We start from the raw sequence: 14,312 nt of genomic DNA, 5'->3' as shown, positions 1-14,312 counted from the left end.
GGGGTTGTTTTTCAGGAGTTGGGCTCGGCCCCTTAGTTCCAGCGAAAGGAACTCTTAAAGCTTCAGCACCAAGAGATTTTGGACAATTTCAAGCTCCCAACTTTGTGGGAACAGTTCGGGGACGGCCCCTTCTTGTTGCAACATGAACACCAGTGCACAAAAGCAAGGTCCATAAAGACATGGATGAGTGAGTTTGGTGTGGAAGAACTTGACTGGCCTGCACAGAGTCCTGACCTCAACCCGATAGAATACCTCTGGGATGAATTAGAGAGGAGTCTGCGAGCCAGGCCTTCTCATCCAACATCAGTATCTGACCTCACAAATGTGCTTCTGGAAGAATGGACAAAAATTCCCATAAACACACCCCTAACCCTTGTAGAAAGCCTTCCCAGAAGAGTTGAAGCTGTTATAGCTGCAAAAGGTGGGCCGACATATTAAACCCTATGAATCCAAGAATGGGATGTCACTCAAGTTCATATGTGTGTGAAGGCAGACGAGCGAATACTTTTAAAATATATAGCGTAGCTAAAGATAAAGTACTATCATGGCGGAAAGTTTTATAGTTCCACAGTATTTGTGTGTTTTAATGTAAACCATTTACAATATTTAAAATAAATTTGTCATAGTACAGGTTTTCGACTTTCAGATTACAAAAAGTGAATGCAGTACATAGAAATGAGCTTCAAGATGACCTAACAAATCTTTTCATGTGAGTTTTTTTCACGGGCATAAGAAGCGTATTGTTAAATGTTAGGCTTTTTTTCTGGAAGAAAGACCATTGCATGCATTCGCCTCTCTTACTTACACTTACCTTTCATCATTACCACCCCATCACAACCAAAGTTGAGACTACATTAGATTTGAACAGGTAAGCAATACTCTTTTCGACTTATGCTTGTTCATAGGTAGAAGTAAAACCCAAACCTGTGAATCTTAAGTCCAAAAAAAGTTATGCAATATGTGGAGTTTGGTGACTCACTCCTAAGAGACCATAAACATGGAATCAAGTGATTAGCAGTTCAAATCCTGCTCTGGGTGTGTTTTTGCATGTCTTTACTGTGAAGCTCGAAATATCAGATATAAATAAAGAGACGACTGTTTCTGATCTAAATAAGCTGCAAGGTGGACTTATTACATCGCCTAAGCTCAAGACCTCATGCGCCAAACACTGACTTCAGCATGCTGCCTCGTTAAACACACCTGATTCAGTTCATCAGCTAATTAGCAAGGCCTTCATGAGCTGAATGCACAGCTTTAGATGGGGATGTACACTAATCTCTACAGCACTTTGGCCTGGACAAGGTTTGCCTGCTTTACATTAATGAGAGCAGCTTATCTGAGTTTTATGGCTGTCTTCCTGATACAAATTTCTCTTTAGTGTGGGAAAGTGTGGAAACCATAGTCAGGTTGGAGGCAAGTAGCACATATCTGTATTATTGAGATTGTCTCTTATAGTAACTAAATGAGGTAAACATTCTAAACCCACTTGTGTTGTGTTCAGATCAAAAAGACAGTCCTCGCTTCCTTGAGAGTTCCTGGTCTAATAAACATCAGTAGAAACAACCTGGGAATCTCAAAGTCAAATGTCCAAAAAAAAAGGCCTTTCATGCAGCAGCCACGGTGGCGTCTTTGAAAAAGCTATGGCTTTGCACACAGAAGGTCGGCGGTTCAAATCCTGGGTAAGAAGCTTCTTTTTGTATGTACATAAGCTGGGATTCGAGAGATAAATGTAAAAAAAAAACAAGAGCTAGCTGTGAGATCCTGTGGCTCGCTGGTAGATGCCATGCCCCATGGTTGGGGATTGTTGGTTCAAATCCCGATCAGGAACTCCATGTCACAGTTGCGGTTGCCAGTTGAAGTCACCTTCCACGGAGATCCTGCAGGGAGCCTGGAGGTGCACTGGCACCGGAGGACGGCCGGAGGGCAGTACCTGAGAAGGGGGGGAAATAATCCGGGCTCCCCCCCGGGGCCTCCAGGAAGCAGAAAACAAGGGGTTATAGAGCAAGACGTGAGAATTTGACCTTTTCGACTTAGTTCCTAAATATACAGCTGTCGTGTATAAAACCTATCACCCTCATTTTGAGCGGCTTCTCGAAGGAAGACCGCTGCTCTTCTTCTGTCACTCTCCCTGCCATCTCTCTCTTTCTCCTCCTCCACCACATGCACACCAGAGACTAGGCCAGATTTGAACCAGGAACCTCTTGGATACGAGGCAAGGCTTTTCCCACAAAGCCACCAAGTCTCACACTAGACAACCTTTTTTTTGGGGGTTTATCCTGAAGATTGACCACAGCCATAAAACCCCACAAGAGCTCCACCTTGAGGACACATGGTGTGGTGTGTTTTAGTTACTGTTTCCTTTCTAAAGTGATATTGATTTCGCTCCAATCTTTGTCTCCCCTGCTTTACCCCCAGGAAGTGGACAGAACTTTGTCCAAATACACTATATGGCCAAAAGTATGTGGTCCCCTGACCATCACACCTATATCAACATTTTGGATATCCCTGTTCAAAACCATGGGATGAAACATGGAGTTGGCTTTTGCAACTATAACAGCCTTTCCAAAAGATTTTGGATCTTTGTGCAGGCCGCTGGAGTTCATCCACACCAAACGTATCAAACCATGTCTTTATAGATGTAGCTTTGTGCAGAGAGGCACAGACGTGCTGGAACATGACAGGGTTTTCCTAAACTGTTGCCACAAAGTTGAAAGCATATTATTGTCTGAAAGGTCTTTGTATGCTGTAGCATTCACATTAACCCTCACTGTAATAAAGTGGCCCAAACCCTAAAAAACAGCTCCAGACCATTATCCCTCCTCCACCAGACTTGGACTCATGCACTCATTCAAGATTTTTGTTACAAGTTGAATCAATTAGTTAAGATAACTAAGGATCTTCTTGCCTCTGATCAAGGCTACGTATCCCTGTTAGTGCTACGTGACCTCAGTGCAGCTTTCAATACAATAGACCACAATATTCTCCTAGAAATGTTAGAAAACATGGATGGAATCACAGGGACGGCCCTATCATGGTTCAAATCTTACCAAACAGAATGTTATCAGTTCATCAGTGTAAACAATTTATTGAGCTATGCATAAACAACTCACTCAATTCTGATTACTGATAGATTTAAAAATTGCTCATTGACTGGCTGCATTCAGGGTGATATGCTACTGCTATCAATCACTAGAGGTTGCTGTTTCAAAGAACAGACTCATGATCCACTGCCTGACTGTAGCTGTGTACATGTGGTGAGAACGTCTGGTAGCACAACACTCGGATCCATTGGTGGCAACTTGGGTTACATTTTGTGAGGGGATTTAAATATTTTTAAATACATGTCCTAATCCCATTGAAAAGGTTTCACTTTGTACAGCTATGAATTATTTATTTTGGTAATCAATTACACTAATTTTATTATTAAAATTATATGGCGACTGTGCTTTCTTGCCATTACATTGCATATGAGGAAGGGATCAAAAGACACCAAACGGAGAGCTAAAAAGTACATCCCGTCAACTCATTTCCACAATTAACTAACAAAGTCTAAAAAACAAAACAAAAATCAAGAAGAAACTTAAGTAGCTTTAATGCCATTGTTGTGCATGACTGTCTCTACTATATGTATCTACTGGAGATCAAGAACATGTTGCAGTTGGCAGCAATGGTGAGAGATTTCTTGTGTTTGTTTTTGTTTGTTGATATCAGCTATTTTATGTAAACCTTTGTCAGTCAGAGCAGGTAAGAGTTATTGACCTTCAGAGACAACATTTTACCTACTTTTATTCTGGAATTTATTCAAAAACCTTCAGAGTTTTGGGAAATCCTCACAACGGTCTCTGCTCTAGCTGGTGAAGAGGTGAAGGAAAGGAAGAAGTGTCAGCAGACATGGCCTGCGTCTGCCCTCTGCTTCTGGTTTTCTGATCTGACTCTAGACAGCATGCTGCTGCACAGACTGAACAGATACACAGAGATCACCAGCAAAAACAAAGGGGGAAGGAATGTGCTTCTGTGTCAATGAACGTTGGGGTAAAGAAGTCACAGTACTGTTAAATTCATGCATTCCTCATCTAGAGTCACCTTTCATCAACTGCAAACTGTTTTACTACCTCCAAAGAGTTTGCTTGTTCATTCTTGTCACTGTTAACATTCCACCAGACTCGAGTAATTCCATGACAGATGCACTGAAATTAGAGCGAGAGAGAGAGAGAGAGAGAAGTCACTGGTCATCATTATGAGAGACTTTAACAGTGCAAACTTCACAAAAATACAGACAGCATGTCACTTGTGCCACAAGAGAAGGGAATATCTTGGACAATTGTTACACCACCATTAAAAATGCTTACCATGCTGCCACATGGCAGATCTCAGGCATTCTGACCACAGTTTTGTTCATCCCAACCTATAGGCAAAAACTCAAAACCAACAAGCCTGTCGTCACACCAGTGAAGAGGTGGACCAGTGGATACACTGAAAAGCTACAGGGCTGGTTTTGAAGATGTGACAGATGGTTTAGACAGATACTGTAATGTCATTTGTCAGTTTCTATGAGGGCTGCATTTCATCTACAGCATGGGTGAAATACAATAGCAATAAGATTCTAGCTGAACTCAGATAGCCTCTAACAGAGGCTAGAAAAATGGATCAAAGATCAAAAAAGAAATACTCAGAAAAGCTGAAAAGCCACATTGCTGCTGTAACTAACTAGCACCAGTTTTCACCAACATGTTCAACAAATCACTGGACCTTTACTCTGTTCCCACATGCCTGAAAGCATTTACCATCATTCCAGTCCCCCAAAAAACTACTACTGGACTTAACACCTACAGGCCAGTAGCCCTGACATTTGTAATCATGAAGGTCCTCATTCTAGCCCACCTGAAGGCCTTTACAAACCCTCTGCTGGATCCCCTGCAGTCCACATACAGAGCTGACAGATCTGTTGATGATGCAGTCAGTATGGCCCTGCACTTCATGCTACAGCCAACTTACCCTACAGTTCTGTTTGTGGACTTCAACTTGGCATTCAACAACATAATGCTAGAGCTGCTGCAGGTCAAACTCTCCTTAGCTGTTTGTACCAGATTCCATCTCCTGACAAAGTGGAGACAGATCACGGCAGACCCCCAGACCCTGATTACTGGGGTTCTACAAGGTTGTGTTTGCTTAGCCCTTCTCTTCAGCCTCCAATGACTGTGTTTTTAAGGAACCAGCTGTGAAGCTCCTGAGGTGCGCAGATGACACCACTACAGTGGGACCACCCGCTACTGAACATGCAAAAAACTTTGCTACTCCCATAATCATCATCATCGATTGCTCGGTGGTTTCCACTGTGGAGTCACTTAAGTTCCTGGACACCACAATATCCAGGGGCTGCCATACCCAAGAAAGCACAGCAAAGGATGTTCTTTCTAATGCAGCTGAAGAAATTCAACTTGCAACAGATCCTGATGACCCAGTTCTACATATCACCGAGTCCATCCTCATATCGTCCATAACCATCTGGTTTGGTTCCTCCACCTCACAAGAATGAGCTAGACTCCCACACATAATCAGGACAAGGAAGAGGAATACTGGATATAGTCTGGCAACACTTTACAACAGCAGGGTGATAACGTGCGCTGGCAAAATTACAGCTGACCCCACGCGTCCTGGACACCATCTCTTCCAGACACTCCACATAGACAGAAGATACAAGGCCATCAAAGCCAGCACACACAGAGTTTTCCACAGAGCTGTAGCACTCAATAACCACAGTGGACACCTCACAATTTAAACTTTAAACTATACCGAGCCAACCTCTTTACTCTATTACAGTAACTCCTCTGCAATATAATGTTATTTGCACAAATGTTAAATTTTTGCAAATGTTCATATCATTCTGCAACCTTCTGTTCATAGTGGCTTTTATAGTATATTTCTCCTCAGAACTGCATATGTAAACATATTCACTATCTCTATAGCTACTCTTATTCTTTATTCTATTTATTGCATATTATTGTATTTGTTCCTTAGTTAAATATGTTTTAACAGTTTGTATGCTTGTCTAGCTTGTTTAGTATATGTCATACATGTACACTCACCAAGATTCCTTTTATGCACAACGTACATGGCGGAATAAAGTGATTCTGATTCTGATGTGTATACTTGCATGAATAGATAATCAGAATATAATGAGTGATTAATGAGCCATGGTGTAAACCTGGGTGTGGACTGGGTGGAGTGGAACAAACTCTTTCATAGTGGCAGTAAGGCAGAAAAAAGCCTTTAGATTTTCCATGTTAACTACAAGAGAAACTAAGTGAGCATCAGAAAGCATCTGGAATTCTACAATAAACTGCTATTGTGATCGTTTGATGAGGCTACCTCAGTCTATCCTGCTTTCAAAGCAGTTTAAACATTGGTTTAGGGGAAAGAAAAGTTTTTGCGCCAATTCCGTCTTGCTCTGCCTGAACACTTCCCTAATAAAACTGGACTTGTAACTCCAGAAGCGTAACATTACTGTTGCCCCGGCAGTCATTTGTCTTGCTCGCTTTCCACACCCTCCAGACAAGGAGCCACACATTAGCTCTAAAGTCAGCTCATGCATACAATGCAGCCTAATTACCTGTTATTGTTGCTGAGGAAGGACAAATGTACATTCGTTGTCATGCAGAACAGAATCCAGAAGCTACATTTATGAGCAAAATCAAAGACAAACTATGACCAAACTATTTCATGCCTTGAAATAAAAAAATAAAGACATAAGTAAACTGAGCTGGGACTGAACTAGGATTCATTTAATGTAATGTTTAATGTTTTTCAGGTGTTTAAATATATGAGTTGTTTCGGCTGAGATTCCAGAGATTCTTTCAGCACAACGAGAAACGAAAGGCTTGGTTGAAGACTGAATAGATTCTGCATTCCAGCTTTGATGCTAGTGTGGTGCTTCCTGTCTGGCCCCTGTGCAATGCTTTTCTTGTCAATGGTATAATTAAAAAACCAGGGTAAGAATGCTGACAGACAGCATTATACTTACATGACTCCCAGTCTGACCACTCATCAGTCCATCGTCCGTGCACATGAACAGGTATGCATGGCGCAATACTGTTTATTTCATATCACTCAGAATACTTTGAAATACTATTTAAAAGCAAAAAGTCTCTTGACTTCTAATACGGCACGAGGACACAATAGATTCTAAATATCTATAATAAACAGTAAATGTTTCTGTTTCACTTCAGTTCAAGAACAAATTAGCTTGATAGAAATGTGTCGTCTTCTTCAGTTCTCCTTTTAATCTTGTTACAAACAAAAAACAATCATACCAGCTGGTGACGTAAATGCTCACCGCCTCCAAGACCTAACTAAACACTTACTGAGCGATTCTGTATTTACTCCAGATATGTTTTCAAATGTCCATCCTACTAGAAGGTCCCTCACATGAAAAAAGTGAAGATGTTCATTTCTATACAAAACAAACTTTGAGGTAAAATATCTGGTAATCTAAACTGTAAATTGTAGTCAATGATGCTTTTTGAATGCACTCATTCAAGATTTTTGTTACAAGTGGAATCAAACATGTTACGTGAAAGTGAGAGAAGGTGATGATCTAGGAATTTGGGGATAATCTTTAGTTTATAGTTTTTAGTGACTTCAGTGGATTCTGCTGTGCAGTATACTGGACACTGGAATTAGGCTAATGAAATTTTGGAAAAAGAATGTGTTTATTTTCAGAAATATAAAGTATAACATTACAAATAAATGTAAGTAATATGTATAGTTTTGACTTTTATGCATCAGTGATGTTTTGATGTTTTGACTTTTATGCATCAGTGACCTCGAGTGTTTCAAGCATTTGTGCATTTAATGTATAATCATATAATTTGTATTAAAAAGCTCTATGCTTATTATTACATTAAATTATGAAAACTATTTCCTATTTCAGGAGCGATTCATGCAGAAGTCCAGGTTGTTTCAAGACTTCTGAAATGTTTCTAAGCAACTTTACATTACATTCAGCACTTGTAGAAAAAAAAAGTTAATTTTTTCGAAAACTTGCATTTTAAGCACCAACTATATAAAACATTGTAGTACATTTATATATATCTCGCAGTAGAATAAAAATAAGTAATGTATTATGTTTCTCAAAAAAAAAAGAAAACTTATAGGAGAAGGAAAAAACACACTCCACTTTTACTGTAAGTCAGTGGAACCAGACATTTTCCAAGCCATTTTGGGTCATTCATGTCGCTCCATTCGTCATGAAATTCACACACAATATATAGGACGATGAGTTCATTCAAATTATGTCAAAAACCTAAAAAAGGCAAAAAAGACATACGAGGTTACGAGGTTTCGTTCTGACAGCAGCGATATAAATATATATATACAGAGGACAGATGTATTATGTTACATTTTTCATAACAAAAAATCATTTATATCTAAGATCTTAGAAAAAGCTGTGGCCCAACAACTTAGTTCATATCTACATAAGAACCATATTTATGAAAAATTCCAATCTGGATTCAGGCCACATCACAGCACTGAGACAGCGCTAGTCAAGATAACTAATGATCTTCTTGCCTCTGATCAAGGCTCCGTATCCCTGTTAGTGCTACGTGACCTCAGTGCAGCTTTCAATACAATAGACCACATCACATCATGTTGGAATCTCAGGGACGGCCCTATCATGGTTCAAATCTTACCTAACAGAACGTTATCAGTTCATCAGTGTAAACAATTTATATTCCAATTATTCAAAAGTAAGATTTGGAATTCCGCAGGGTTCTATTTTAGGACCATTATTATTTACACTATACATGTTACCGTTAGGCACAGTTATAAGTAACCATGGCATTAACTTTCACTGTTACGCAGACGATACGCAACTGTGCATATCAGCCAAGCCTGATGACAAATGCAGATTAAAGAAAATAGAGGACTGTGTAAAAGATGTTATGGAACTTCCTCCTACTAAACAGTAACAAAACAGAGGTTCTCCTTCTGGGTTTAAAAATTGGCAAGAAATAAATTATCATTTTAAATCTCGCTGACTTTCCAGCCACACCTGGCTCAGCAGCAAAAATCTTGGCATCATAATTGATTCAGATTTATCATTCGATCAACACATAGGCAGCATCACTAGGACAGCTTTTTTACATCTTCGCAACATTGCCAGGATAAGAAATGCCCTATCCCTTCATAAGGCTGCAGCTGGGGGAAGAGCTTAAAACTGATGTCTTATCGTAGTCAATGGCCGTACAATCCAAAATTGCTCATTAGATCATAAGATTATAAAATATAAAGATTATTAGTTTATAAAGGTGTGTTCATATTTTAATGTTTTTTTATTTTATTAGTTGCCTAGACTATAATAATAATAATAATAATGCTTAAGCATTTAAGAGTAACTGTTGTCATCACTTACTTAGGTTAGCCTGTTGACCTTTTTAAGCTGTTAAATTTGGAGTAACTTCACCTTCAATAGTTTAGTGTAAAGACCCATGGGTTACAGAGACAAAAGCAAAATGCATAATTTGAAAATGACTGTTGCCTTTTACATTTTCTGTAAATTTCATGAAGAATGGACCAAAAGAAATGGCCCAAACTGACTTGGAAAAAAGTCTGGTTCCACTGACTTACATTAAAAGTAAAGTTTGTTCTTTTTTTTCTTTTTTTTATATCATTTTGGAGGTTTTCTTTCATCAACAGTGGGATACACAATGATCAGGCATAATGTTGAGCACCTCCTCGTTTCTACACTCATTGTCCATTTTATCAGCTCCACTTACTGTATAGCTGCACTTTGTAGTTCTACAGTTACAGACTGTAGTCCATCTGTTTCTCTGATACTTTGTTACCCCCTTTTACCCTGTTCTTCAGTGCTCAGGACCCTCATGGACCCTCACAGAGCAGGTACTATTTGGGTGGTGGATCATTCTCAGCACTGCAGTAACACTGACATGGTGGTGGTATGTTAGTGTGTGTTGTGCTGGTACAAGTGGATCAGACACAGCAGTGCTGCTGGAGTTTTTAAACACCTCAGTGTCACTGCTGGACTGATATTAGCATCCACCCAACAGCGTCACTAAAAACACTGAAATGGAATTCAGACTACATTGCCATCTTAACCAAATATATCTATTTTAAAGTTTAGTACATATAAATGTACCATAAATAAATGTATGAAAATGCATTAAAAAATTAATTAAACAATGTATGAAAATGTCTAATGCACATTCATGTTTTGATACCTTCTGAAATGAATTTGTATTAAACTGAAAAAATATATAAACAAATGTATTTTAAAATGTATAATTAACAAATAGATTCTCCATATTGCTATTGCTAGTGCCCACCTAATAAAGAAACAGTCTAGGATCATTTGAACCACAACAAGAAATAGTCCAGCATTTAACCCACATATCTACAAATAAGCTTCTGGGTACATGAACATTAATCACTGCTAGATGACGCTGTCGGTCTCTTAAACATAGACGTTAATTTTTTATCACAAATTTTAAAAAACAATAATTAAAAAAAGGTTTTAATTCACATTCAACGCTGTAGACAAATTAAATATCCTCCTTGCAAGATAAGCTGCATTATTAAGTAAGTAATGTAGATTATTAAATAAAAATGATTTTTAAAATCCCTCCAAAATGGTGACAAATCAGCCCAATCTGGCAACACTGTGCTGCCTACTTAGACAGCTGCGTCCCGAATGAACCATCCTGATCCATATCGCTGCTGTCGGAACGAAACCTTGTGTCTCCAAAATAAGAACGTTAAAGGAGAAGGAAAAAAACCTAATCTACTTTCAATGCAAGTCAATGGAACCAGAGTTTTTTCCAAGTAATTTTGGGTTTTTTTTGGTCCATTCATCATGAAATTTACACACAATGTATAGGACAACAGGTTCTTTCAAATTATGTGAAAAACTGAAAAATGACAAAAATGGAGATACAAAGTTTTGTTCAGACAGCAGCGACAACTAGCTTCCTGGGATTTATGGATGGTGTGGTTTTTGTTTTACCTGAGTGTAACCTACTGTGTGAAAAAGATTCACAATCATCTCACAATCCAAGTGCAGTCTGTGCACTTCCCATGTCAGACAGTGAGAAAATGCCCCACATAGAATCTAGTGATGCTGGGAAGAGGGAGGTTTGCTCTCTTTAACCTCTGCATGAAGTGAAACTGCTGCTAGGCTTTTTTGGCTAGGAAGTAATTTGCAGTTTCAGTCTACTTGAGCATGAAGAGAAAGAGGAGAAGCAGACTGCAACAGAAGATATGGGAATGCTTTTAATAACGACCTTAAATGTTTACCTCCCACTTGAGGGCCTGGTAAAAGCAGAGGCCTGAGAATTTACTCTCACACTACACAGTCATGCTGTTAATTACAGGAGAACGGTGGGACAGCTGACCTTTGCGGATGTCAATGCACATGTCCACCATATAGGGAGTGCTCAACTCAGCTGCTGTCTGCACCCCATTCTGTGGGACATTCCACCTCCTCAGGATGGGCCGACTCATCACTGTCTCTGGTGAGACCCACTACAGTGATGTCATCTGCAACTGCAATATGTAACAAAGAAGCAGTCGTTGATTTACAGAGTACAGAAGAGGGGAGAGGGCGCACGCTACTGATGTCACAGCCACTGGATGGAAGTCATTTGTGTTATGTTATCATGTATACGTAAAACCTGACAGTGATGAGTGCAAAGAAATACCTCTCAAGAAACCTTCAGGACTGTTGTCAAAACTGCTCTATCCTCCGAACACTACAGCTCCCAGAATCACCAACTGGATGCCATCTCACACTTCCAGAGCAGAACTGCAGGACACTTCCAACTCACTTGAATCTGGCTTCATCCAAGTACTTTTCCTGCTGCCCCTCTCCTATCAAACAAGAGCGCAGAGGAATCAAGGAGAGGAAGGAAGTAGGACTGTGAGCAGAAACTGGAGAAATGGTACCCCTTTTAGCATCTTTAAAGTTGATGTTGACTACTGACGAATTGAGCCAAACACAATGCATGCTCGAAAGCACACCCCTGTACAGCTACACAGAGCCAGCTACTTCATATTTGTGTGATTTCCTGCTCTGAACCGGTTTATTTTACACCATGTATGAAGTACAAAATACAATGCATAATACAATACAGAAACACAAGCATAACACAACATTTAAAGCACAGCTGAACTGCTCCATGCTTGTTCTTCCTCAAAATTGTAGAGAAGGGAAGTATCACTCTGCAATGTCTTGGTTTTCCCAGACACTAGAGGGCGCTCCTGAGAGAGTCCAAAATGCTGATATGGAGCATTTGAGTAAAATTACTGTTTAAAACCGCTTAAACATTTTAGTGTAAAAGAATGCATTCATTTCCCGAACACAGAGCAGCAGAAAACATTTGAACACCGCTGTTATATTTTTAAGAGCTTTTAAACTCGAGCTATAGGAATTTAAAATAAGGCCTCATGTAGGTCCATGACGTCAGTGAGCGTGAACAGCCAATGAGCTACTCCGCTCGCCAGTCAATCAAGCAGTAAAACCCGCCTCCTGGTGCCCGAAACCCGTTTACTGTATATAACGGTTACATTTCTTTGTTTGTTTTTTTAGTGAAATACATCCTTCTACTTTCTAACATTAAACAAAAGTTCAGGTCGAGTGATCACAAACTATTTTAACTGTCCGTTTTTAGCCGTTGAGCTCCATTCACTCCCATTCATTGAGGACCCACTCGCGGGCGCCCTCTGCTGTTCAGCAGGCTTGTATTTGATATAACGGGGGAATGGGAAGCGGCCCGGCTCCTCATAAACCGGCTCTAGTTAAACTAAGATGGGGACTTCTGTGAAAATGGTTTCAGTCAGTGTGAGAAAGGCTTTACAGTTACATTTAATGCAGCAACTCTGATAAACAGAGCAGCACCAGTCTGTTCAATTCGTGTACAAAGGCAACAATGAGGACAGTTTAAAGGCATTTTACTACACGTAAAACAAAGCCAAGTCATTCTGGAGCGCTAGCCAACAGGGGGAGTTTTTAATAAATCTGCATTTATTCGTGTAGAAGACCGGGACGTGAGACAGGCCAGGCCACCACACCGGAATCAGGGCAGTTAACTAGCTAATGAGACGCAGTCCCCAAAACGGTTTCCGGCTCACAGAGGAAGGCGGGGGGGAAAAGCAGTACCTGTTAGGCTTTCTGGAGGCAGCCCCGGTTTCCACTCACTCCGCCTTCAGTACTGAAACCCATGCTTTTTGTCCGTTTTTTGGTTTCACGTTTCCAGTGGCGACGTGCAGACGAAGCCTTGTGAAGACTTTTTGGGCTTCTTCCTTACGACGCTGAAGAGCCACTACTTTGGAGCACGGACAACAGTGACATCTGGTGGTTGTAGTAAATTATAGCAGCCAGTTTCTCAAGACTGGAAAAGGCACCTCGCTGATTCTATTTCATTCATTGAGTCTGATGCATGCACTTGCAGCTGAAGACCAATAGCCTTCACTTATTAAAGTGCCGCAAAGTACGTTGTTGTGTATGTGTTTCATTTTATAAATGTTTATTTGATGAATGTGATACAAAGAAATGTCCATATGTGTTATAAATAGTGGTGGTTATGGCCGACCAGTCTTCTGACACAGCCACACGTGTCTGCTGGTGGGTCGGTGATGTCCGGCTGTAATAAAACCTGGCCTGCGCTGTTACAAATAAAATACTGTGCAGGTACATTTTTCATTCATCAAGGTGAAAACAAAGTAAGTGTTTCCTCGAAGGTACAACAGTGGTTTTAAGGGCCAACTATGTACCTTAAATATGTTTTAGAACAACAGTTCTAAGTAACAGAAGAGAAAATAAAAGCGTGGAGATGAGGCGGGGTGTGTGGAGTCCAGTTCAGTTATGTTCCCTGACTAAAGGTCCTGAGATGTACCCTTGAGAGACCCACCCCAGTGGCAATAGGGGTCCTGCCCCAGTGACAGTTTCATACCTTTATTTCTGAGAGTGTGTTAAATCTGTTGTTTGTCGCCATTCATTCCTCAATATAATAATAATAATAATAATAATAATAATAATAATAATAATAATAATAATAATACATTTTTATTTAAAAGCGCCTTTCAAGAAACCCAAGGACACTGTACAATAAATAATAAAAGAAAAAAAGAAGGTGGATAAAAAAGTAAGAACATGAACAAACATACATAGACACATAAAAAAAACCATAACACAAACACATAGAATCAACCATATGCTAGTTTAAAAAGATGAGGTTTGAGTCTTGATTTAAAAACATCAACAGATGAACAAGCTCGCCGTTCATCAGGAAGACCATTCC

General features: G+C 39.9%; 1 long non-coding RNA gene across 1 annotated transcript in view; it reads right to left on the bottom strand.

Moving 5' to 3' along the window:
* LOC108414789 overlaps positions 1–13,438 on the bottom strand; it is a 94,021-nt gene extending 80,583 nt beyond the window's left edge. The window contains exons 1-3 of the long non-coding RNA XR_005129383.1: positions 13,172–13,438; positions 11,715–11,883; positions 11,409–11,559 (exon numbers count right to left, since the gene is read on the bottom strand). This is a non-coding gene — a long non-coding RNA (uncharacterized LOC108414789). The remainder of the gene's footprint in view (positions 1–11,408; positions 11,560–11,714; positions 11,884–13,171) is intronic.
* Positions 13,439–14,312: the final 874 nt, after the last annotated feature.

The sequence above is a fragment of the Pygocentrus nattereri genome, chromosome 22 (assembly GCF_015220715.1).
Source record: "Pygocentrus nattereri isolate fPygNat1 chromosome 22, fPygNat1.pri, whole genome shotgun sequence".
Taxonomy (NCBI): Eukaryota; Metazoa; Chordata; class Actinopteri; order Characiformes; family Serrasalmidae; genus Pygocentrus; species Pygocentrus nattereri.
Note: the sequence above shows the minus strand (reverse complement) of the source record. Positions and strands in the feature narration are given on the sequence as shown.